The 27,606-nt window shown below is 37.7% G+C and overlaps 1 protein-coding gene and 1 pseudogene across 4 annotated transcripts in view; one reads left to right on the top strand and one right to left on the bottom strand.

Annotated features, from left to right (window-relative positions):
- Nucleotides 1-27,606, bottom strand: part of PCCA (propionyl-CoA carboxylase subunit alpha) — a 348,233-nt gene that overhangs the window by 248,153 nt on the left and 72,474 nt on the right. The window lies entirely within an intron of this gene.
- LOC118728538 lies at nucleotides 343-27,127 on the top strand (annotated as a pseudogene).

The raw sequence follows: 27,606 nt of genomic DNA, 5'->3' as shown, positions 1-27,606 counted from the left end.
CCCCAACAGATCAGGCAGGGAATACCATATCTGAAACTCCATCAACCTGCCCATACTGTTTGCCCCACCCTAATGATTCCCTGAGGCCCACCCAGGCTGTTCCAGTGGCTTTTCCATATCAATGACCTTTCTTGGCCAGACTTTGCTAAAATCTCCCAAACAAGTGGCAAGTCCCATGCTTCTCACTAAGCAGTCCCTAGCTTGCCACTAGCAGCAGCAGTGTTGCTTCACAGCTTGGCCTCACCTCGGCACCTCCAAGTCCAGCCCAAGCAGTAGCCATCTACCGATAGCTTTGTAACTCATGCCAGCTGGTCCCAGGCAGAGCACAGGTGGTAGCTGACAATGGCTGACACTTCCTGGGAGGTCCAGAGCCAATGTACCCAGGGGGAAGATTCAGACCATGCCAAAACATCACCACCCACCACCTCCACAAGTGAGACATTCAAGGGGTGGACTCAGCAGGCACCAGTGTCCTGCTGAAGTAAGTCCTATTCTGTGGGTTGAGAACCTGCACAGATGTTACTCCACAGAGGTAAGAGGTCAGTAGTTACAGCCAGTACTTGCAGCTGTTTGGCCTGGGGTAAACCCCTCCCATTTATGTGCCAACAGCAAACAAAACTCAGCTACAAAAAGAGGGTGTACATAGCCCACATGGGGGGACACACTTTGAGTGCCCATCTTGGAGGATCAGGGAAGCTGTACCACTGTACCCTACAGAACACCAAATACAATAGGTCCCTCTACTAAGCCTGGGAGACAGAACAGCTCTACCTAGTACATAGAAACAAAAACAAAGAGGCTGTCAAAATGAGGAGACAAAATATCCCAAATGACAGAACAGAACAAAACTCCAGAAAAAGAACTAAACAAAGTGGAAATAAGCAACCTATTAGATGCAGAGTTAAAAACACTGATTAGAAGAATGTTCACTCCTAACTGGTTTGGCTCAGTGGATGGAGTTTTGGCCTGTGGACTCAGGGGTCCCAGGTTCAATTCCAGTCAAGGACATGTACCTTGGTTGCGGGCACATCCCCAGTGTGTGTGTGTGGGGGGAGGGGGGGTGGGGACGGGGTGCAGGAAGCAATTGATGGATGTTTCTCTCTCATAGATGTTTCTAGCTCTCTGTCCCTTTCCCTTCCTCTCTGTAGGGGATCAATAAAATGTATTTTTAAAAAAGAAGAAAAAGGATGCTCAATGAACTTAATGAGAATCTCAACAGCATAAAAAAGAACCAGTCAGAAATGAAGGATACACTAACTGAAATGAAGAATAATTTACAGGGAACCAACAATAGAGAAGCTGAAGTCCAGAATCAAATCAGCAAATGGGACTATAAGGAAGCAAAAGATGCCCAATCAGAACAGCAAAAAAAGAATTTTAAAAAAATGAGGATAGAGTAAGGAGCCTCTGGGAGAACATCAAAGGTACAAATATTCACATCATAGAACTGCTGGAAGGAGGAGAGAGAGAACAAGAAACTGAAAATGTATATGAAAAAAATAACAGAATACTTCTACCTAGTGAAAGAAATAGACATTCAAGTCCAGAAAGCTCAGAGAGTCCCAAATAAGATGAACTCAAGAAACCCACACCAAGAAACATCATGATTAAAATGCCAAAGGATAAAGACAAGGAGAGAATCTTAAAAGCAGCAGAAGAAAAGCAATTAGTTACGTACAAAGGAGCTCCCATAAGACTCAGCTAATTTGTCAGGAGAAGCTTTGCAGGCCAGAAGGGACTGGCAAAAAATATTCAAAGTAATGAAATCAAGGACCTACAACCAAAATTACTGTACCCAGCAAAGCTATCAATTAGAATCAAAAGAAAGAGAAAGAATATTTAGTTTTTCTTGTTAAATATTTTACCCTTTGTTCTCCCTGTGTGATCTATAATAATAATGTTTCATGTTGATATTTACTGCTGGGTTGCTGACAATTACCTGAATAAAAAGTTGGGCTCCTTGATTGGGCTGGAAAAAAATTTAGCTACATCAGAAAAAGGTCTAATTAAGCAAGTTTATTCTATCCTATATAATAAAGAGCTAATATGCTAATTAGACGGAACAGCCAAATGACCTTCTGGATGAAGCTGAGAATGTGAAGGACTACGAAGGCCTGCCAGTCCTGCGAGCTCCGGACAAGGTAGCCATGGCTGCAAGAGCCAAGCCCCTGCACAAATTTCGTGCATTGGGCCTCTATTATATATAAAAGGTTAAGTTGACTCGTGCATGTGTAATACATATAAAGTTCTCACTGGCGCCAATTGCACACATGTGTTTCCATCTGTTATTGTTGATCGTGAATTTGGTTGACACTTCTATTATAGAGAAAAGGTGAATAGTGATCTTAAAATTATTTCTTCTAATTAATTTCCTTTAAATGTGCAAGAATCCATGCACCAGGCCACTAGTAAAGTATAACTAGAGTTATAGTAGAGCTAAAATCAGAACCAGTGTCCAGAGTTTCCTTTCCATATTGGAGCAGAGTCTTGTAAGCATCAGACTAGTTATAGTCCATTAGTCCATTGTGTGTGGGGGTCCACATAGCCATGAGCCACATAAGAGAATACCACAAAGCAAGCATAAGCCATGAGCCATGAGCCATGAGCCAAACATGCCAAGAGGAGCCAAGTGTCGCTCAGTGGTTGAGTGTTAACTTATGAACCAAGAGATCACAGTTCAATTCCCAGTCAGGGTACATGCCCAGGTTGCAAGCTCAATCCTCAGTAGGCATGCTGGAGGCAGCTAATCAATGATTCTCATCACTGATGTTTCCACCTCTCTCTCCCTCTCCCTTCCTCTCTGAAATCAATAAAAATATATTTTCAAAAGAAAAAAAAGCAATTCCTTTGTTTAGGAGATTATATACTCCCAAATGTCCATGCCCATTCTGGCCAACCATCTCTGCCCCCAGGTATGATTGACAGTAAGCACCTTTCCTATGTCACCCCCACTTTACTGGACATGTGTCTATCTTCTCTTTGTTGAATTCCTCCCCCAGTATTTTGCAGGAAATATGACTATTATGACTGGCCTTCTTTTTGTTTCTTTTCCTGTTGTTAATAATTAATTGATTACAACAGTATCAATTCTATTCTTAAATTATAAATATAAAATTATAAAAGTTATTTTCATTTGTTTGGGATGCTAACTGCAAGATCAATTGAAATTTAATGACATATAAACTATACTAGAGGCCTGTTGCACGAATTTATGCACAGGTGGGGTCTGGCCGGCCCGCCATCTGGGTCAGCCGGGGGAAGGGGCTATGGGTGTTTGGTCAGCTGACCCCGCCCCCAGGTCGAACTCCCAATTGAACTCCTGATGGAGGGGAAAATTTGCATCTTAGGCTTTTATTATATAGGATTTAATTATGGTATACTGCGTGTGTGTGAATTAGTTTAACCAAAGGTATCTATGTCTTTCTCATTCAATATTACCAATATCTGGATTTCATTCAGTCTAATGCATATTTTGTATTAAGTGTCTACTTGGCACAATACACTCAAGTAATATTATTAGTTCCAGATGATAGCCATATATAATATTTAAGGAATTAGAGTAGTGGTAACATTTCCTGTTGTAACAATTGGCAGAAGTCAAGTTTTCTAGTTAAGGAATATAGTTAAATTAGAAGCCCGGTACACAGATTTGTGCATATTGAAAGGAAATTAATTAGAAGAAATATTTCAATATCACTATTCGCCCTTTCTCTGTAATTGAAGTGTCAACCAAATTCACGCTCAACAATGACAGATCGAAACACATGCGTGTAATTGGCACCAGCAAGAGCTTTATATGTACTGCACATGCGCAAGTCAACTTAGCCTTTTATATATATATATACTAGGGACCAAGTGCACGAATTTGTGCACCTTGAAAGGAACTGTAGGTTGCAAGGCTACAGGGGCATAAGGTCTCAGCCCATCCTCCGCACCCCCTCCTGGAACCTTTCACTGTGGCCCCTGATCCCCTCTCTGCCTGTAGCCCCGCTCCCGCGGCCACCACCACCGCTTCCAGGCACTGACAGCACCAACCCCGCTCGCAACCACTGACAGTGCAGAACAACTGGGGCCAGAGCCAGCAGCAGGTACAGGCGGGAACAGCACTGTCAGTGGGTTTGAGCAGCAGCTGCTACCCCAATCATCCCTCAGGAGCATGGGGATGTGGAGAAGCCCTCAGGGCAATCAGAGCCGGCAGCTGCACCCACTGACAACGCCAAGTGATCAGGGCTAGCACTAGGAGCTGGCAGCAAGTGCAAGCGGTGATGCCAGTGCTGGCTGTGGGTGCAAGCAGCTCGCACTGGCAGCGGCTGCAAGTGGCCAGTGGGACCATGATGCATGGGAGCAAAGCATTTTCAGTAACCACCAGAGGCTTTCCCCGATGACAGTGACTGGCGCCCCGTCTTGGTCTGACAACCCCCTCACTGCTCCACCATCCCGACATGGCCTCTGCCTCTGCACGCTGCCGCCTACTGCTAACACCCACCATGTTCCACACATGCCTTGGCGGTCAGTGCACATCATTGTGACTGGTTGTTCAGTTGTTTGATTGTTCAGTTGTTCTGCCATTCAGTCTATTTGCATATTAGTGTTTTATACATATATAGAATAAACTTTTTTAATTAAACCTGCTTTCTAATGTAGCTAAACTTCTTCTAGTCCAATGAAGTTGCCCAACTTCTCTTTCAGGTAATTGTCAGCAACACAGCAGTAAATATCAACATGAAACAGATTATTATTGTAGATCACAAAGAAGTGCAATAGTGTTTGACTATATTTTGCACAGTGAGAAAACCTGAAGTCATTTTCAACCTCCACCATTTCTTACGTTCCAGTTGGGTTAAGTTTCTAGACTTTCTAAGTCTCCACTTTCTGGCTAATGAAAAGAAAATAGGATTCCACCAAGTCTCCTACCTACCTACTCCAAGACTTCTATGGGAATCAAATGAAATGAGGCACAGGAAAACACTTCACAGACATTTGGCTAAAGTGTGAAATGTTTGCATCTGGCTATAAAGCAAGTCATGTTCCTGGGTTGAAGAAACTCCAAGGAGGCTAGTCATCCCTAGGAAGAGAAAACTGGGCGTTGCTATGTGACATCATTACCCGGAGCTCACAGCGACCATTTCTGGCTGGGCGGGGCTGTGCTGTGGACCACATTTTGTGCCATAGGGTTTCAGCAGCATCAGCTGAGATTTGGGGGCTGTCACCCCAGGGTAGTAGCAGGGCCTGTGTCCCACATGGGGGAAGCCAAATGTTGCTTTGTGGGCGCCAGGTCAGTGTTGTTGGTTCTCTATAAATGGCCAGTGTGTGTCACAGCAGCTCCTGCATTGAACATCTGCCCCCTGATGGGCACTGCATGTCATAGAGATTGGTCAGACTGTCGGACACTTAGCATATTAACCTTTTATATATATTGATATAAAACCTTGTTTTTCATGCATAGAAAGTGAACAATGCAGCAACAAAATACTTTGTATTTTTAATATTTGGCAGTAGAATGATTTCCATTTCTATTTTCTAGCTATTATTAAATCAGAAAATTATTAATTTATTTTTAATATATTTTTATTGATTTTTTTACAGAGAGGAAGGGAGAGGGATAGAGTTAGAAACATCGATGAGAGAGAAACATCGATCAGCTGCCTCCTGCACACCCCTCACTGGGGATGTGCCCGCAACTAAGGTACATGCCCTTGACTGGAATCGAACCTGGGACCCTTCAGTCCCCAGGCCTATGCTCTATCCAGTGAGCCAAACTGACTAGCACTATTAATTTCTTTTATTAAATGTTTTGTCTTTCTGAGATATTTAAAGCAAAGAAGAGGTTCGGAGCACATTATTAATAAACAAACATTTAAATAAAACTGAATATCTTTGGAATTTTTAGATTAGCATTAATGCTTATAGGAAAAATATTTTATTGTTTAAAATTGTATTACTATATTCTATATTAACTTTGGAAATATTCTATTTTAGAATGTTAAGTTTTGTTAGTGTTTGCTATTTTTCTAGTGCAAATCTAATTTCTTCTTTTTATTTCCCAGTAATCTAGACTGAGACCTATTTCCATATCTATTTCAATTTCTAATTGATTGTAAAGAAGAAAGAGGTTGGGCAGTTAAGTTTCAACATTCTGTACTCTTTGTGCAGATCTCGATACCAAAAAAAGATGAGTTAACAAAACTATGTGTGGGCTGTTAACCATTTTTGTTTTTTCCCCTTTGGAAAATGTAGATGCAATAACATTTCCAGCAGAAAGACTTAAACACTAAGTTCCTAGTATTTAAGAATACAAATGAAGTATTCTGTTTTCTGTACGCCTGGAGGTATTATGTAAGAAAACAGAGATAAGTTTCTATGATCAGTTCCACAGATTTCCTTTGTCATGTAAAATCTTAGACTTGGTTGTATGGCAAGAATCAAAGAAAAGCAATATAGAAAATACCCAGCGAAAAATAAATTCAGTAAAATCTGAGAAAAATATGAGATAACTAAAAAGTCAGTCTTTGGGATGAATTTGAGCCTCTCTCCTCTAAAGAAAGTCTAGTTGTAGAATTAGAACATTTAAAAAAATACTTTCACAAAATATTGAAAATCAGTTCAACATTAAAATTCCTTTGGTGAAATTGTTACATTTATCACTCAGCTACCTGGCATTTTCAAGGAGTTAAGTTTATTTTTTGCTTTGTATTATAACAATAATGATTTAATTAGAGACGTGGGTAAAAATTTTAAAGTTTTTCTTTTAGAAGTATTTTTTAAGAGGATGAGTTAAGCTTCAAATTTAAACTTGGTTATGTATTAAAATTCTCCTTATGTAAACTAGTCATAGGAATTATTTAGTGGTTAAGATTACAATTTCCTTTATACTTTCTATAAAATATTTTATATTTTTACAATTTAAAATGAGTTGTTTCGTTTCTCCCTGATCCAATTATTTTTATTGTTTCATGAATATGGAAATTAATGACTACTACTTTTGTATTAAAAGCTAATATTTTCCCAGTTCAATTTTAAAATATACCTTATAACAACTATAAAATTAGATGAGCAATTTTACAGGTTACGAAAAAAAATTTAAGATTTAATAATCCTTAAATTAGCATGAGGGGATATTAATGTAGATGCTTCATGACTCACCTTCCTGCCCATTCCTCACAGTCCATTAACATTTACTGCTAGTAGTGAACAAGAATAGTAAGCTGGTCAACTAGTGAGAAAGGCTAGAGAGCTTTTTTTAATCAAAATACTAAATATTAAATTTAATCTTTAAAATTTTTTTAATTGATCTAGGATATTCTCTAGATTACGTATTTCCTCTATTTCTTTTGAAAATATTTATGAATTTCTTTTAAATTTTACTATAAGTACAAGTCCTTCCACACTCCTTGCTTAATTTACTGCTTTTCTGGAACACATCAAGTTTTCGATACCTCCATTGGATGAAATTAAGAGTCATATGGTTTGAATAAAGCAGGCTCTACCTACAGTTGGGATATTCTTTTTTGTTACCCCATTTAATTGCTCTGCTCTAATACAGCCTACATTATAAAGCTAATTTCAAATACCAAATGGAATGTTAAAAAGTAGAGATCATGATTTCCAATTCACTGCATTGAGCAATTAATTTCTCAACTACTCAGCACTAGTTTAACCTGCCACCCTGCTACTTTCATCTTTATTTTTGTTATCAATAAGAATGAAATGAAGTAAAAGTGACAATAAGATGCAATAGACTGACCCAATTAAAGATGGATTTATCTCTAAATGGAAAAAAAAAAATTTAAGTTTGACAAGAGTAAAGGAACAAGGAATGCAATAACACTAACAATAAAAACAATATTTATTTACTTTTAGCACCGTTTTCAAGGCACTGTATTAAGGCTTACTTTATCCTAAAACTCATTTTGTAAACATTTTAGCCATTAGGTTTTAATTTTTTACAAAGTTAGAAAGTCTTTTAATTTATTCTGGAATTACACAGTAACACCTTCCTTTGTATAACCTTCCATATTAAAAGGTTTTCTTAATATTCTTTTCTCAAAAAATTAGGGCTAAACATGGCCCATGTGGCTCATTTAGTTGGGCATCATGCTGTACAAATTCCTGGTCGAAGGTTAAATTCCTGGTCAGGGCACATTCCCAGTTTGAAGTTTTGATCCCCAATCGGGGAACTCATGCAGGAGGCAACCAATCAATGTTTCTTTCTCTCTTCTCTCATCTCTCTCCTCTCTCCTGTCTCTAAAATCAATTTTAAAAATCTATACTAATAAAAGGGTAATACAAAAATTGGTCAGGATGCCCTTACAGTAACAACCGAATAGCAGGCTGCGTGGGGTGACCAGGCCGGTGGGGGTGGGGTGGGGGGGTGGGACAGTGAGGGGCAACCGGGCCAGCATGGGGAGCAGTTGGCAGCAACCAGGCTGGCAGGGGAGGCAGTGAGGGGCTATCAGGCTGGCAGCGAGGTGGGGGGCAGTGAAGGGAGATCAGGCCAGCAAGGGGGCCAGTTGGGGCAATCAGGCCAGGAGGCAGAGGCGCTTAGGGGTGATCAGGTTGGCAGGGGAGCAGTTAGGGGCAATCAGGCAGGCAGGCAGGTGAGCAGTTAGGAGTCAGCCGTCCTGGATTGTAAGAGAGATGGCCCGGATTGGAGAGGGTGCAGGCTGGGCTAAGGGGACACACCCCCCCTTGCACGAATTTCGTGCACTAGGCCTCTAGTAGGACTATAAAACAGGAGGACATAAATAATCATCACTACTTCATGTGTCAGTAAAATTAGGATCTGAGAGATTAAATCAATCACCTACAGTCACTAACTGGGTAGAGTGATAGAAACAAGACTAAGATCTAAACCGGTGTTTTTATCTGAAACTCTGATGTTTTCTTATGCCCATCTCACATACTGTGAACAAATTTAGGTGGTCAGTGCTTTTCCAACAAGTCAAAGACCATGTGCTGACTACTTTCTAGGAAGTGATCAAACAGCAGGTGTGCCTGGCACAGTCACAGGACACATCTATTACCCAGTATCCCATCTGACATCATCCCCTTTTCACTCTCAGAAGCATGCTGTTTTGAAAAGATCTGGTCTCTGCACACAAGGAATTTATAGTCTAGTAGAACAAACAACACACACCAAACAAGAAAAACAGTAAATCGTAAAGAGAACCATAAATACATTAAAAGAGGTGAAAAATCAGGCACGTAGTATGAAGAGTCCAATGGGGGATCAAAAAGACTTTTTTTTAAAAAAAGAGGCAGCAGTTGAGAGAAAGACAACTAGGATTTGGAAAAGTAGCATGGGCAAACAAACATTTAAATTTACAGAAAAACACCTCTCTCACTGGTCTCTGAAAAGTTCTGTGTTCATCAGAGAATTATGATGAGAATACATACAACCAGTGATCATCCAAAAGAGTCTCGTCTCTTTCTCTTAAGACCAAAAACAACCAGATTTCAATTGTATACTTCTTTATATCTAGTAACATTTAAAGTCATGCATTCACTCTACAAATGCTTGCCAAGTACCCACTCAGTATCAGGCACTGTCCTGTGTCTAAGGATACAATGATGGACAATACAGAGGTGTAGTATCACTAAGCCCCTTAGTTGACAAAACCAGGAAGACACAATACAACAAGCAATTTGAATCACAATAAAGCATGGGTACTGTGATAGAGCAAGTATAGAGTATTCTAAGAAACTGATAACGGTATTTGGAATAAAGCATACATAAATAGAAACTTTATCAAGCAACTCAACGTAAGTTTACTAGAATGGCATCTCTACATATAAAGTGACAAAATTTCAATCATCAGCTACATTAATAATAAAAGACAAAGGGATTTTTTCCAGATACAAATTCCTTCCTCTTTGCATCAGAAATTTTGCTCCATTGAGTTCATATTAAATATGCTACAATTTTAACCTGCTCAGATCACCTGATATTTCTGTCTTTCTCAGAAAGTCCAACCAGGGTCTTCTTTTTTTTTTTTTTTAATATATATTTTATTGATTTTTTACAGAGAGGAAGGGAGACGTATAGAGAGTTAGAAACATCAATTCAGCTGCCTCCTGCACACCCCCTACTGGGGATGTGCCCACAACCAAGGTACATGCCCTTGACCAGAATCGAACCTGGGACCCTTGAGTCTGCAGGCCGGCTCTATCCATTGAGTCAAACTGGCTAGGGCCAACTAGGGCCTTCTTGACCTTCCAGATAAATGCGACCTGAGATTGCAATCTCCTCCCTTCATCGAATCAAGCCTTGCAACTGATGAGGGGGGAAACTGACATATATAATAGACTAAGCTTCATTTTTATCAACTACCACTAAGCATGAACATTAATTTCAGCAAAATTATAGTCTTAAAATATTTTATTAGCCAGTGTGACTCCTTTCAAATGTATGATACCACCAACCTCACATAAACTTCTGAAGTTCTAAAGTTATGGTTAATATCACCTACACCCCCTCCCCTTACCTCCCATGCTACTTAAATCATACAAAACAACTGTCAGGCATGGTTTAAAATTACGGGCAGTAATTAGAAGCAGTAGAGTATAATGATCAACAGCATGGACTGTGGAATCTGCCTGAACTCCAATTCTTTGTTAAATTACTTGGTTGGCCTTGGACAAGTTTTTTAAACACTCTATGCCTCAGTTTCTGTATCTGTGCAGATTAAATAAATTATAAATGTAAAGCACCTAAGTCAGAGGAGACCCACATTAAGCTGCTACATAAGTGTGAAGGAATTTAGAAGCCACAGTTACACAGCTGTTGGCTAGTGAGGACTTCCTTCCTGCTTGGAGATCAAATAGGGAGCTAACATAAGGATGCAAAGGAGAGATGCTAGTGATTAGGATTAATGGTAGCACTGGTAGTGGTGAGAAGTGGTGAGAAGCAGTCAAATTCTAAATTTATTTTAATGGTAGAGTCAAAAAAACTAACCCCCTTCCTGAAATGCCCTTTCCCCTCTGTATCTCTGTTCTTCTCCATCTTCAAGGCCTAGTTCAAATGCCATCTTCTTCATGAGACTTTTCTAGATACTCCTCCTCCATCAAAAGTAGTAACTTCATTATTCACTTCTCCAAAAGATTATTTATGAGTCTCTTATGAGTAAACTACTCCCTGTTGTATCTCCCCATATAAACTTCTTTGGGGTGGTGAACCTGCCTCATCTTTGTATCCACTAGTGTCTACCATATCAAAAGATGCATGCCAAACAATCAAGTTAGATAAATTCTATGTTCCTCCTGGCTCAAGAAGTCCATGATTTTCTCCTATAGGTGCACTTTATAACTCTAATGATGCCACAATTATGAAACTCAGATTTATGAGGGCACAGAGTTTCTACCAGTATGATAGAACTAATTCTTGGGAGGAAACAAATAGCTATATAAATACAAAATACTCTTCTTTACTAATCCTTTCATATACACACCCCTCTTATTAGAAGTTTGAAATTTTTTCTCTCCAGTTGTATCCAACCCCCAACTTGTGGGAATTAACCACTACCTTCATGCAACACCTGCACTAGATTGTTGCAATTATCACATTGCCCTATAAAATTATGTAGTATAACTGACATTTTTGTGGAAGTTAGTCAGCTCACAAATTTCCTAAACTTCCCTTTTCCAAACCATAGCAAAAGACCCCTTGACTGCAGTCCGTGTGAAAGATGTGATCTTGACCCCTAAACACTGATGACTATAGTAAAAAGCAACTACCCCAAACTACACCCATGGCAGTTCCTTTCCTAAGAATGGGGAGAGAGAAAAACAAACACTTTCCTCTTTTCAGGGTGCCAGACCTCAAGTCCCTAAGCTTGGAAGCTATGGATTCGGTCAGCATGTCCCACAGGGCCATGTGAGCAGAGAAGCAGAGGGTGAAATGCACAGGCTTACAGAAAGATTTCAAAGAAGAAAGCATCAACACTAAGAGAAATAAGACCTGGCAGCTGCCTATTCTCTACTTCCAATACCTTCCTCAAGCCTACCAATGTTCTTACTCCTGGATTCCTCAAAGATATGTTTTAATTGATTGTTGTGTTTTGTTTTGTTTTTTTTAAGAAAGAGCTGGAGAGAGGGAGGAAGGCAAGGTGGGACATGGGTGTGAGAGAGAAACAAAGATCTGTTGCCTCCGGTACAATGCCCCGACCAGGAATGGAACCTGCTACTTTTTGGTGTACAAGACAATGCTGCACCAACTGAGCCACCCAGATAGGGCATCATAAACCTTCAGTCTGATACACATTATCGTTATAGTAATGAAGAAGTACATAATATTATGTGTACAGGCTTCCCTAACTGCTTAGATTAAAACCCAACTTCTGCCCTAGCTGGTTTGGCTCAGTGGATAGAGCGTCAGCCTGCATACTAAAGGGCCCCAGTCAAGGGCACATTCCCAAGTTACAGGCTTGATCCCCAGCAGGAGGTGTTCAAGAGGCAGCCAATCAATGATTCTCTCTCATCACTGATGTATCTCTCTCGCGCTCCCCTCTCCCTTGTTCTCTGAATTGAATAAAAATATATTTTTAAAAAACAACCCAGCTTCTTACCGTGGCTCTACCTGAGCTGCCCTGAGCCTATCTTTCCAACTTCATTCTCTAACACTTGCCTCCTCATTCATTATTCTCCTGCCATGCCAGCTTCCTTCTCTGGAGCCAATGTGCTAATCTCACCCCTGCCATTTACACCTGCTATTCCCTCTGCCTGAAGAGGGCTTGCTTACCCAGAGCTTCATGTGCTAGCAGCTCCTTCTCATATTTCAGTTATTACAGTTCAAATGTCACAACCTTCTCTGCACCCCATCATCACTGTCAACCCCCATCACACACATCCACACCCACCCCACTCAAGACACATGCACACCGTGGGCCATGACTCTTCTGTAGATGATTGCCTTTGGGGCAGACACTAATCCTTGACCCAATCCATTGTCAATAGAGTGACAGGATCACATGATAAAGAAAGCTTGGTAATTTAAACAACAGGAACTGCATGCAATGAGGCAAAGAGAAGCAAGAATCTAAGTAATAAGTCAAGTATTAATGACAAACTGAGCTGAAAACAGAAATGATTAAAAGGCAAATCTACCAAAATCTGTTTCCTAAAAGATCATGGAAGTACTTAGAGCAAAAAAAAAAAAAAGTAATTATACCAATACAAATGTTAGGTTTTCATCTTCTTTCTGTAAAATGCATGTATCCTTATTCTTTAAAAACACATCAAGCATAAATTAATGACATTAAAATCACTTTTAGCACCTCTAAAAGTATGTAGCCTTGAGATAATATTACTCTTCAAATATTACTATTTTTCATCAATATATAAAGTATACTTACTAATAATATCAGTTATTTACAAAAGCAATAATTATTGCTCAAGGGTACTTTAAGGCAGTGTTTTTCAACCTTTTTTGGGCAAAGGCACACTTGTTTCATGAAAAAAATCACGAGGCACACCACCATTAGAAAATGTTAAAAAATTTAACTCTGTGCCTATATTGACTATATATAAAGTAATTCTCTTGAATAGGAATCAAATAAACACAAAGAAAGTATTTTATAATTACTTTATTATGAAATATTAAGTAAACAAAATAGTGAAAAATTATAAAATTCTTGTCTTGTCTGCACCTACGGCACACCAGGCAACATGTGCCGCGGAACAGCGGTTGAAAAACGCTGCTTTAAGGTACAAATGTTTAAACATTATTATTATGTAAAATCTTTAAGAAGACCATACAAACAAAAATATAAGTTGACAATGACTAAAATGTGGCTAAATCTTATCTCTAAATTATTTTTAAAATAGGCATTAGTACAGGATTCGCAGAAAGAAAATTATTACAAAAAATAGTAATTTTGTATCTGAAAAAGAAACACACACACACAACTTAGCATTTGCCCAGAAGATGCTGCCTGAACCCTCATCCTTCTACATTTGGGGTGTCTTAGGAAATTCTGGGTCAGCAATCAAAGCCAGTGCTGACGCACAACTATAATAGTCCACTTTCAAAATTCTTAAAAACCCATTTGGGGGTTGTCAGTAGGAGGTAAATTAAAGCCTTATGTATAGAGAAGCAAATAATTTGAAAAATGTACAGGGGCAATGAACCCTGAAGTTATCAGGCATCAAAATGACTATAAATGTGTTAGGTCTAGTTTAGGTAGATCTAAGTTTTCTACTTTTCAACTTTTTTTTTTTTTTTTTTTTTTAATGTGTAAGAACTGCTAAACTTGACCTTAAGGTAATCCTTTCCCACTGTATGTAAAACTATTAGGTTAAGTTATTTAAGCATCTTCTTTAGTTTTTAAGTTGAAATAAAATCTCACAATATGCAAGTAACTGAACAGGACAGAGTTTTTTAATCAAATTAAATAACCCAATGATTTTCTGGTAGCAAAATTACATTAAACATTTATCAGATATTCATAAGTAGACAACAAAAAAAGAAAACCGGAATTAAAGTTTAGTCATATTAAGAAACTAACCTGGAAAATGTTGCTACAAGTCCTAACCACTTTTAAAACAGAATTCTACCTCTAATATACAGATCTAGTCAAACAGTAAAAGAAGAAAATCCACTTTCATATTAATGATTAAGCGGGAGGGGAGGGAAGAACTCCTTCACAGCTGAATTTTTAAAGACACACTTTGTATAAAAAGACTACTTAGTAGCATGCAGAAACTTTCAGTAACTATAAAAGTAAAATGTAATCAGCATGATGGGAATGTTTTTGGAGGGGTCTTTTTTAGTCCTGAGAATGTTTGAAGTCTTGAGTTATTTTTGCATGCTCTTCTAGAAAGAACTTATTTCTTATCCTTATGTTTCATATTTTAAAATGGCTTGGAAATGGTAAAAACAGAAAAAAATCAATTTTCTTTTTCGACAGGGGGCCCATGCAAGGCTTCCTTTGCCAAGATTCAAACAGATACTTCTCAACACATCATGAGTATGTATTAAGACCATTTAAAGCTCATATTCAGATTTTTTAAATTTTGTTTTACTGAAAAACTTTAAGATGTTTACTAAAAATAATAGGCTTGAGAAATAAGAATTCTGCCTTATCTGACCCTAAGTCTACTAGACCAAATATCACTAAAACTAGTTAAATGCTCATTATACAAGAGGCAACTTGCCAGTAACTGAAAAAAAGCCTACAAAATAAACAAATGAATTCTACCTGACACTAGAAAGCTGGCAATGGTTATAGAAGCTTTAGCCGTCTAAAACCATAATCAGAACTCCTGACGATTAATCAACTTTTTAACACTTCCCATCTGTACAAGTGCTCAAGGTAGTGCTTACTGTCACTTGACAAGTTGCTTAGCATTGCAAAATTTGATAATTCATGTCTTACTGAATTTTTACTGACTTGGAAGAAAATAAAACACCAATTAAAAGCAGATGTCACCTTTAATTCTAACTGGCTGACAAACTTCTAAAATTTTTACCGAATGCGGAGACAGAATGCATGTAGATGACAGTTTGGACAGTTAAATATTCAAAGTCACTGATATTCCCCACAAATTTGCAAGTGACTTTCCAGAACTTAATCCCATGGGGCTTTTTTCTGGCAGGAATCCAAAAGGAATAGTTTCAAGTAGTTGTAAATCCATTGTTACATTTGGCAAAGGTTACAAATGTTGATCAGAATATTACTAAACTAATATTCTCAAGATTCATATCTATAACTTCCTACCCATAAAAATTTTTCCAAAACAACACTGTTCCATGTTACTCTTCTATTAAAACTCTAGCTGATAAAAAATTAATACACAGATGTAATACACTATGTTCAACATGCCTTCATGTTTAGATGATCCAAGAGCTAAATCACAACCAACTGAATTTACCATAGAATAATCATCTAACTTGAGTATTGATATTTTTCAATGTCTTTCAATACTGTATTGTTAGTCATAAATTCACTCACTTTTTATTCTAACCATGAATTCTGAGCAAAACTTCTTGAATTTAATGTTTTGATACACACCACAAAAATAAATAAGTAGACAACAGGGGATCCTACAAGCACACACAACTGGCAATATTAATACCTATTTCTTTGCAATAAACTCAAATTCCCAAAAATATGAAAACACGCTTAAGATATATAAAGAATTACAACGTTTTTAATCTTCTAAAGACAGACTAGTGTTTCCTAACACTATCCCATCTATGAGTGAAGTAACTCAGGATAAAATCCTCAGTTCTAAAAATGCTTCATTATATCAAGTTTTTCTACAGAAAGAAAACCTCTAGATTTTCCCAAACACCTCAATTTCAAAGACAACATTAACATGAGTCTTGTCCCTGTGACCAGAAACACCGACCACAGCCTCCACAGATTACCCTTTAATGATCTACACAAGCTTTCAAAAGCCAGAACAAGCTGGTACCAATCAGGCAAAGAGGGAAAATTGAATCCCAGAAGAAATCACCACACAGATCCCAATCACAGTAATGAGGTCCCTCAGAGCTATAAGGCCTATCAAGCCCTTTGCTTTGGTGGACTCAGTGCATAGCAATCAGACTTGGCTTAATAGCTAGAAGGGGTAAGGGAGCCAGGTGGATCCTCTATTGTTCACTTCCAAGGTCTAACAGAGTATTTGCACTTTAACAGAAAGTCTGCCGTGAAAGTTGGGGAAAAAATGAAATGGAAAGGTGGTCCCAAAAAGGGATTTAAGGAGATAGCCTACCTGTGGCAACTTTTGTTGGCCTCATCTTTGCATTTGCATCCAGCTTCATGCATTGCTAATCAGAGATCCACTGGAAGCTTCAGAACCAACTGAAAGGCCTGGCAGGGTATTTGGCTTTCAATTCTTCTACTCTGTTTATTCCCAATATATATTCATCAGGCTTAGAAACAGCTCTTGAACAAGGGCAGCCACTCAGCAATGAAATGTAAATTACTGACATGTGCTGAAACCTGGACTTGCCACCACTAATGAGCACATTAAAGGAAAAATGCTCACTAGATGACTGCAACCTTTTGCTTAACCCTATGTGCACGGAAAGCCACAATTCAACATCAATTAAAGAGCTAGTTGCCAAACAGTAACAGAGCAGCCCTGTCACCACTTTTAATACCCCACAGAATGAAAACCTAAGAATAACTTGAAATTTTTACATTTCATCGACTAAACATACTGTGCAAAACATTACTGTAAACATGTCAGCTTTGGTTAAAGATTTGTGAAACTTATCTAAAAGCTGCCATTATTTCAAACAATTTCAAAAAGTGAAAATAAAATTTCTGGATGTAAAAAAAAAAAAAAATCAACAAGGTACTAATCTATTAGTTTATTCACTAATTCAGTCAACAAATTCTAGACTCAGTGATCTGAAGCTCACCAGGGACCTGGCAAGACCCTGTAAAGTTTAGGAGCTTGTCAAGAAAAACAAATTATAAATCATATCAACTAATGATTTAAATCTCAAAATAAATAAGATATTTGGTTTATATGAACAGGGGCTCATTCAGTAGAGTACAAAATATTAGCCTATTCACCATAATCCAAGCTGCAATTTAGAGAGGAAAAATCTAAAATGAAATGAGAACAGACATCCAGTATCTATTAACTTTTAAAATAAATTGATTTTCATAATTAAAATAAATTTAAGTGAAAACTTCAAAATAAATGTGGCACTAGGATGAATAAAGGCATTAATATGTTGATTTACTATTTTGAGTTATTGTTTTATTTTATTTTTAAACTATAATACATGCAAGTACTTGTAATATTAGAATGTTTGAATATAATTTTATCTTTCTCTGATGATCTAAAAACATAACAGATTCTTAAAGCCCATGAAAAATTAATCACAACAAACATTAAAATATTTAAAATCTGGTTATGATTTTCTACAATATTTGTGGGTTTTGGCTAAACTTAATTTTTTCATATAGTAATGTGCCATTAAACTCTAGATTTTAGAACCTTCAGGGCTTGAAGAAACAACAGACTTCAAAAGAACTGATTACTACTAGCATGTGATTAAGAAAATCATTATACTGTATTTCTGATTAAGTTTCTTAATCCTCAAATTAGAGATAATATCGTTGGATATATACAGATTGGGAGGGGAAGCACATATAAAACCACTTTATATAATATTTGACAACTCCCCAAATAAGAGAATCATTTGTTCACTAAAAAACCAAGACCTCATCCTTTCACTATTAGAGACCAATCCATTTAACAAAGTCTTCTCATTCAAAAGTATACCTGACTGTACAAAGCCAGAACTTAGACTTTCTTTTACCTTTAAGAAAATGTACTTACCCAAGTAATTTCCCCAAAATTATAGAAACATTTGTCTAAATTCCACAGTATATATATATTTCTACATTATTGATTACTTTTGGCATCTCAGAGAGAACTGTTTTTATCTTCTATTTCTTCTAATTGCTTATTTGATATTTTTCACTATCTGTAGTTAATTATCCCCATTGCTGGTTTTCATCTCTACCAAATACCGTTACTGCTAAGACCTCCACACCCAATTGCTAAAATTATACTGGCCAAAGCACCTAAAAAGCAAGTCTTCCAACATGTGTGGATGCTGATATGGCTGCCACATACTGACTCACCAGAGCCACCACAGTACAGACTCTACTACAAACCACATTACTGCATTCCAGTGTTCTCTTTCTTCTTCTCTGTACTTTTCTTCTTATTTCATCTGCTTCTTATTCCCACTTCTAGCTTTTATGGGAAAAGCTGAACTTTTACAGACAACTCTTCATATAGAAATATTATATAAACTAGAGATACCAAAAGGCTTAACAAATTATAAAAGTATAGTCTTACAGGGGGAAAATGATGGGTGACAAAAAAAAAAAAAATGTTGAAAACATTTTAAGGTTTTATTTTGTCTTGCTCCACAACAAATAATTGTACAATCTCTTCTTCAGAAGTAGCATTGCCCAGAAGTTAAGAGTATAGGCAATGCCTAGGTTTGAATCCTTGCCCTGGCACTAATAGCTGTGTGACCTTGAGCAACTTGCTTAACCTCACCTTCCTTTGCTTTTTATACCTGTAAAGTGAACCCCACATATAGGGTTATTAAGAAGAAAAAACAATGTAGTACACATAGACTGCTTGGAAAGTGCCTAGCACAGAGTAAGGACTCAAAAGAAGTTGACAATTTGCTAAGTGTTGAAATTTTATTCATTGGTATCATGATCACAATCAACCTTGTTGCTATACTATTTTATCTGAACTCAATATTTTCTTTTTAACTTTCTCTGCTATTTACTTTTTAAGTTTTTTTTTTTTTTTTTTCTCTTAAATGCTTTTATAGCCCAGCCAGTGTTGAGCATTGACAGAGGTCACAGATTCTATTCCCAATCAGGGCACATGCCTAGGTTGTGGGCTGGATCCCCATGGGGGGCATGCAGAAAGCAACCAATCGATGTTTTTATCCTTCTCCCTTCCTCTCTCTCTAAAATAAATAAAAACATTATTTTAAATATATTTTTATTAAATTCAGAAAGGGAAAGAGGGATGGAAACATCAATGATGAGAGGGAATCATTGATTGGCTGCCTCCTGCACACCCCCAATCCCAATTCAAGCCTGCAACCCTGTCATATGCCCATGACTGGGAATCAAACCCAGGACCCTTCGGTCCACAGGCTGACCATCCACTGAGCCAGACCAAATAGGGCTAAAAACGTATTTTTAAATGCTATTATAAAGGTGGTAATAGCAGGAATGATAATAAAAACCAGAGTCTTAATATCCTACACTAATAAATACAGACCCAAATTAAAACTCCAAAGAACAAAGATTGCAAAACAAATTTACCATTAATAAATGTGAATAAAAGCCATATTATACTAAAAGTCATATATAAAAATCTGATATACAGTTTTTATGCAAAAGGATAGAAAATAAATCCTAACAAATATTTGTTAATTTTTAAGTAATAAAAATATATTTCAAATTAGATTGATATGACTAGCAATAAATGTAAGCCTCCCTCCAAAAATTTGTCTCATGTAAACATATATAAGCAAGACCATTAAAATTAATGAAGAATTATTAATGACTAGTAAAATGGTAAATGACAGGAATTCAGAGATTAAAAAAGTAACAGCCCTTCCCTTGGCATGAAAATAATCATAATAAGATCAGAAAACAATGTCTAAGTCGGCTGAAAAAGGGTAGTCTGAGAAATCTTGCTCTTCCTACCTAGAATGCTCTTTCCCTATGAAATCTCAGCTTAAAGGTCACTTTCTCAGAGAAGTTTTTGGTGCCATCTTATTTTAAAAGGCCACCCATTCACTTTGGGCAGTGTTTCTCAACTTTTTAGGGCTCAGAACCTCCTTAGAGTTTGAAAAAAATTGATCATCTCAAAGAGCTTTTGCTTATGTGTGTTGTATCTATCAATATTTATAGGTTTAAATTGAAAACTTTTAAAAATATTTAATTTTTTAAAAATAAACCTATTTAAAATTAACAATTAGAATTAACATTTTTATGACAAAAGTAAATCAGTAAAAGGGGAAATGTTTTACATTTTTGCAAATCTCTAACAGCCAGCTTAATGGAAGACAGCTGGATTCTCATATCTGGTCTGCATTCAATCAGTTATGATAACATACACCACGTAGCCACTGGAAAACTCTACTGCACAATCAGGGTAGAATAAAAAGGTGGAGGGGGGGAGCTATTATGAAAACAGTTTTCACTTGGCAGAATATCTGGAAAGGTCTAAAAGATACCCAAGTGGCCCCCCTCCCCAACACCCTGGGAACCAATGCTCTCCTGCATCATCCACTTTGTTTTCTTTATAGCACTCATCACTGTCTGACTTGGTTAACTCACCTATCTTCCTGGACACACTGAAAAACTGCATGGAGACTCGGGTTTTTGTCTTGTTCACAACTAGAACAGTGTCTAGTTCACAACTAGTCTGGGAACTTCCTACTCTTGCCAAAAGGTAAGCGTCTCTTGTATATGAAATAATGGTCTCTTTTCCATTTTTGTAATCCATTTGAATTTAATCCACATTGATTTTCACCCTTTGCTAGGTTTAGTTCCTTGAACTCAAAAAATATATAAATACCAGCAGTAGTAGCTGCTTTTCCTACTGAATTACATCATTTTTCCAAACTGTGTCAACCGTTAGTGGATATTCTGCAAGGGCAGGGAATTAATTATCAAAAACAGGAATATGAAAAAGGAAGGACTAAATTTCTCAAATTATTATTCTCTTATACACAAAACACAAGTGAATCAAAACATGCTTCTTTCTTGTGGTAATTAATATGTCCTGGATATAATTTTGTCTACTTTGATACAAGCAGACATCATAACAAATAGCATGTTAAAGCTTTTTGAGAAATGCAGTCCTATTAATAAACCTTGTAGAAATAGGCTACCATCATGGGACATAAAGCATAAAAATTTTAATGTGATCCCCAGGATAATGAAAATTACTCCTTAATACTCTAACAAATGGATTATCTTTTTAACTGACATCACCCAGGAGGGAGCTTCCTTTTATATCTTTCTCTAGATTAAGTTTATATACATGAGAAGAGAGCATCTTGACTAATTCTTGTTGTGTACATGCTTGAGTCAAGATGTGAAAAACCAAGGTGACCTGGAAAAAGGAAATGTTTTTAGGTAGTATACTTTGATTTTAATTTGGTGCCTGTTCTAAAACTGAAGGATAAAGACAAAATGTTGTTTCTTTCTCCTGGTCATGAATCTATCAAGTGTAACTGAAAAAGAAGAATAAAACCAGACCTTATGATAGCAAGAAACATTTCAAAGACAATGGCTAAAATTCCCCCATAAAGGATGTGAAAGAGAGCTTTAAAATCTCCCAGGTTTGCCCTAGCTGATTTGGCTCAGTAGACAGAGCATCGGCCTGCAGATTTAAGGGTCCCAGGTTCGATTCCATTTAAGAGCACATTCCTGGATTGCGGGCTTGATCCCCAGCAGGGGGTGTGCAGGAAGGAGCTAGCTGATCAATGAAACTTTCTCATCATTGATGTTTCTATCTCTCTCTTCTCTCTCCCTTTCTCTCTTAAATCAATAAAAATATATTTTTTAAAAAGAAAGATATAAAATCTCCCAAATTTAAAACACATATTCTCTAAGACAACCAAATTAACCCTGAATTTATTTCATACTTTATGATAATCTGGCCTCCCAGAACAATATAGTATAGAAAACATAATTCTTCTGGACTTAATGAATTTTCTTTTATATTTTTTAAATGAAACATTTCAAGCATAATCAAAAGTAGACAATGGTATAATAAAACCTCCAGTTATTCATCATCCAGATTCAACAATTTTTTAACTGGTTTTAAATTTATATTTTCAGCAGTAGTGTAAGCAAGTTAGCCTCCTAAATATTATGCTATTTTATTTATTTATTTATTTTTTAATATATTTTATTAATTTTTTACAGAGAGGAAAGGAGAGGGATAGAGAGTTAGAAACATCGATAAGAGAGAATCATCAATCAGTTGCCTCTTGCACACCCCCCTACTGGGGATGTGCCCACAACCCAGGTACATGCCCTGACTGGAATCGAACCTGGGACCTTTCAGTCCGCAGGCTGACGCTCTATCCACTGAGCCAAACCGGTTTCGGCTATGCTATTTTATAATAATAGCAAACACTGAGCTAAGGTATGTTACCCTAGTGCAGTGATCGGCAAACTCATTAGTCAACAGAGCCAAATATCAAAGTACAACGAATGGAATTTCTTTTGAGAGCCAAATTTTTTAAACTTAAAGTATATAGGTAGGTACATTGTTATTAACTAAATTAGGGTACGTGGTATTTTGTGGAAGAACCACACTCAAGGAGCCAAAGAGCCACATGTGGCTCAAAAGCCACGGTTTGCCGACCACTGCCCTACTGAAATATATTGGCATTTTATATCTAATATACAAATACAGAATGGGGCAAAAGTAGATTTATAGCAGTTCATATGGAAAATAATATAATAATTAATAACTAATAATACAAGTAACAAACGCTTGTGTTTTACATATTCAAAACTGTAAACCTACTTTTGCTCCATTCTGTATATAATCAACTCTGTTATTACATCCAATATATTTTATATTGGCATTCTACTGAGCAATAGCATCTCTAAAGCTGTCATTATTAATCAAAACATTTCCTTATAAATAAAACAATGGTTAAGAAACGCAACACAATTTTTATCAATTAATATGTTCTTATTTCTCTTAACACCTATATTCAACAATTGACTAGTAAGTGAAATACTGAATAAAAAGAAAATATAAATGTCTATACACTCAGGGGTGCAGACAAATATATCTTAAGTTTGTTGGGAAGTAAGCACATTTAAAAAAATACTCAGCAAATTAGCATATCACATACTGAGCTTCAATATGGTGCTTAAAGAACTCTGTAGCAATATTTTTAGATAAGGTAAAGTCCAGTCTAAAAACAAAGCCCCAGCAATCATCTCATTATTTCTGCCTCTTCGCCCACTTTAGAAAGCATGCACTTAAAAGTTTAATTTTAGAATGTATTTGAGGCAATAAGAATCATTAACTATATGTAACAGTGATAATTAATGTTACTTCATCTAATCCAACAAAGTCCTCTGCTACCTTCACTAGAACAAAAATAATAGTCTTTTCTACTGAATTCCAAGTTTAGGGTTACATGAAAATAAAATTTAAGAGATCACAAAGTTACTATAAATAAAAATTGCTTAAAACATAAAAATGCAGGGAGCCTTTTCAAAGTGCCCTTTCTAAGAATTCCACATTTTAATCCAGCAACTTTTCTCCTCTAACAAATAGTTAACAAATATGTACTGAAAGCTTCTTCAGTGATGCACAAGAATTAAGAAGCAAGATCTACTCGTGTACAAGTTGGGTAAAAATCAACATGGTGGATAAATATAATGTGCTACATCCATGCAATACACTGTTATTTAGACTTAAAAAGCAATGAAATTCTGACAAATGCTATACCATAGATGAACCTTGATGCAATAAGCCAGTCACAAATGGATATATATTGTATGATTCCAACTATATGGGTTACCTAGAATATGCAAATTCATAGAGACAGAAAGCAGAACAGAGGTTACCAAGGGCAAGGGTGAAGGAAAAAGGGAATTAATGTTTAATGACTACAGAGTTTGGTTTAAAATGATGAAAAAGTTCTGAAGATGAATAGTAGTGATTGTTGCACACTGTAAATGTACTTGATGCTACTGAATTGTACACTTAAAAATGGTGAAAGGGCCCTGCTGGCATATGGCTCAGTGGTGGAGTGTCAACTGAGCCAGGAGATCTTGATTCGATTTCTAGTCAGGGTACATGCCTGGGCTGCAAGCTCAATCCCCAGTGTGGGGTGTGCAGGAAGAGACTGGACAAAAAGCGTATACCTATGGATGAGGACAATCAGGGGAGGTAAGGGCATGTGGTGAGGTGGGGAATCAGGTGGAAGGGAGCTATGGGGGTAAAAAAGAGGAACAATTGTAATAATCTGAACAACAAAGATTTATTAAATTTTTTAAAAAAGAAAGAGTTTGGAACATTTACTGAGAGTGGGATTTATAGTTATTCTAGAGGCCCAGTGTACAGATTCATGCACTAGTGAGGTCCCTTGGCCTGGACTGCACCCTCTCGCAATCCGGGACCCCTCGAGGGATGTCAGAGAGACAGTTGAAGCCTGATCCCTACATGCCAGGCCGAGGGACCACACTGGTGCAGGAATCTGTGCACTGGGATGGTTTCAGCCTGATCCCCGCATTCTAGGTCAAGAAACCCCACCAATGCATGAATCCATACACTAGGCCTGGAGTATGCATATAAGATCTTTGGTTAATCTCTTCCTGCCCTCCTCACTCCCCCAATTCCCTCTGAGATTCATCAGTCTGTTCCATGTTTCCATGCCTGTGCATTGAGCATCTGCTCCTGGTGGCTAGTGCGCATCATAGCTACCAATAGAACTGTCAAATGGCTGCTTAGGCTTATATATATATATATATATATATATATATATATATATATAGTCATTTTGATGAAATCTATACTCTCATTTATTAGCTATTGGGAAGGCATTTATTTCTGAGACTAGTCTCTGTCCTATAAAACCAAGAATAAAAGTAATAATATATCAATGTCATGAAGATTAAATGAGAATGATGCAGTGCATATGTAGGTAGATATTTCATACCTATTTTTTTTTAGGAGTATGGGGAAGGGAAGAAACATGCTTTTCTTATAAACAAATAAAACCTAAGCTCAGCAAATAAGACTGCCCTATATAACAAATTGATAGACAAATTGTAACACAGGGGCACACAGGCTCCAGAAGAATGGTAGCAGTGGTGGCATCTAGGAATTAAACTGGGGTATAGGGTCAGAGATTCAGAGATGGAAAAAAACTTTTATTCAATGTATACTTGTAACTTAAATTTCTTAAAATTTTAGGTTCTCAAAAATTAAAAAATTTTAATATAATAAAATCAAATATTTCTGTCCAAATGGAAATTCTAATAATGTAAATGATAAGAAAATTTATGTACTTAAAACTAGATGTCTACAAAATATACTGTAGTAACAGTTCTCAACCTTTATTGAACCATGACATTTAAAAATAAAAATCACACACATACATTTACAAATTACCCAGATTACAGATTATATAGGTAAAATAAGAATTATGTAGAACTCTGAGTTTACAAGGTCCTTTTTTCTCCTACTTAACAAAAAAAATTTTTTGACCAATATAAGGAGAGTATCACCTGAATCACTTTAAGTTCTCTCTAAACTATTTTTTTTATTAAAATAATTTTTATTGATTTCAGGGGAGCCGCCGCCGCTGCAGGTGTCAGTAATTAACAAGGTGGACACCTCCCACGAGGACATGATTCCCATGATGCCCAGATGGACTACTATGGCACCCGCCTCGCAACCTGCTCATCAGACAGGTCCGTCAAAATCTTTGATGTACGCGACGGCGGGCAGATCCTCATTGCAGACCTCAGGGATCATGAAGGACCAGTGTGGCAAGTGGCCTGGGCCCACAAAATGAATGGCAATATCCTGGCCTCCTGCTCCTATGACCGGAAAGTCATTATCTGGAAAGAGGAAAACGGCACCTGGGAGAAGACGCACGAGCACACAGGACACGACTCCTCAGTAAATTCCGTGTGCTGGGCCCCCCATGACTATGGCCTCATCCTGGCCTGTGGGAGCTCCGATGGAGCCTTCTCCCTGCTGACCTACACCGGGAGGGCCAGTGGGACATGAAGAAGATCAACAATGCTCATACTATTGGCTGCAATGCCGTCAGCTGGGCCCCTGCTGTTGTGCCTGGAAGCCTCATAGACCAGCCATCCGGACAGAAGCCCAACTACATTAAGAAATTTGCCTCAGGTGGCTGTGACAACCTCAAGCTGTGGAAGGAGGAAGAGGATGGTCAGTGGAAGGAGGAACAGAAGTTGGAAGCACACAGTGACTGGGTTCGAGACATGGCCTGGGCCCCTTCCATTGGTCTACCCACCAGCACCATCGCCAGCTGTTCCCAGGATGGTCGTGTATTCGTTTGGACCTGTGACGATGCCTCAAGCAATACGTGGTCTCCCAAACTACTGCACAAATTCAATGATGTTGTGTGGCACGTGAGCTGGTTCATCACAGCCAACATACTGGCCGTCTCGGGTGGAATAATAAGGTGACCCTGTGGAAGGAATCCATCGACGGGCAGTGGGTGTGCATCAGTGATGTCAACAAGGGCCAGGGCTTCGTGTCTGCTTTGGTCACAGAGGGCCAGCAGAATGAGCAGTGACAAGACTGATGGGGCCAGCTCCCCACCTGCCAATTCCTGGACCAGCTGACCGAACGGCAGAAAGGAGGCGCTCCAACAAGATCATTTTCCCAGGAATAGTTAACACTGCAACAAGATTGATCATCTGCCTTAACATGATTTGATATGGTTTGTAATTTACAAAGCACTCACTATGAGGGGAAACTACAAATGATCTATTATTTAAAAATATTTTTTTGGCCATTTTTATGTACCTTTTGGGTTCAGGCATTATTTGGGAGTTTTTGTTTCCAAAATAATTAAACATGATGTTTATAATTGTCCCTAAAAAAAAAAATAAATAAATAAAATAATTGTTATTGATTTCAGAGAAGAAAGGAGAGGGAGAGATAGAAACATCAATGATGAGAGAGAATCATTGATGAGCTGCCTCCTGCACACCCCCTACTAGGGATCAAGCCCACACCCCAGGCATGTGCTCTTGACTGGAATTGAACCTAGGACCCTTTGGTCCACAGGCCGACACTCTATCCACTGAGCCAAACCAGCTAGGGCCTCTCCAATTAAAAAACAAAAATATCCTATCTAATAAAAGAGTAACATGAAAATTAACTATTCCACTACACCCACCAGCCACACTCACCAGCCATGCCCACCAGCCAATCAGAGCAAGTATGCAAATTAACCCCAACCAAGATGGCTGCAGCCACAGAGAGCAGGAGGGAGGCTTGGATTTCCCTGGCAATGGAGGAAGCCAAGCTTTCTACACACCCTGGTGGGCCCAGGCCTCCACTCAA

Source organism: Pipistrellus kuhlii, unplaced genomic scaffold (genome assembly GCF_014108245.1).
Source record: "Pipistrellus kuhlii isolate mPipKuh1 unplaced genomic scaffold, mPipKuh1.p scaffold_m20_p_3, whole genome shotgun sequence".
NCBI classification, from domain to species: domain Eukaryota; kingdom Metazoa; phylum Chordata; class Mammalia; order Chiroptera; family Vespertilionidae; genus Pipistrellus; species Pipistrellus kuhlii.
The sequence above is the reverse complement of the archived record's forward strand: the minus strand, read 5'-3'. Positions and strand labels throughout refer to the sequence as shown.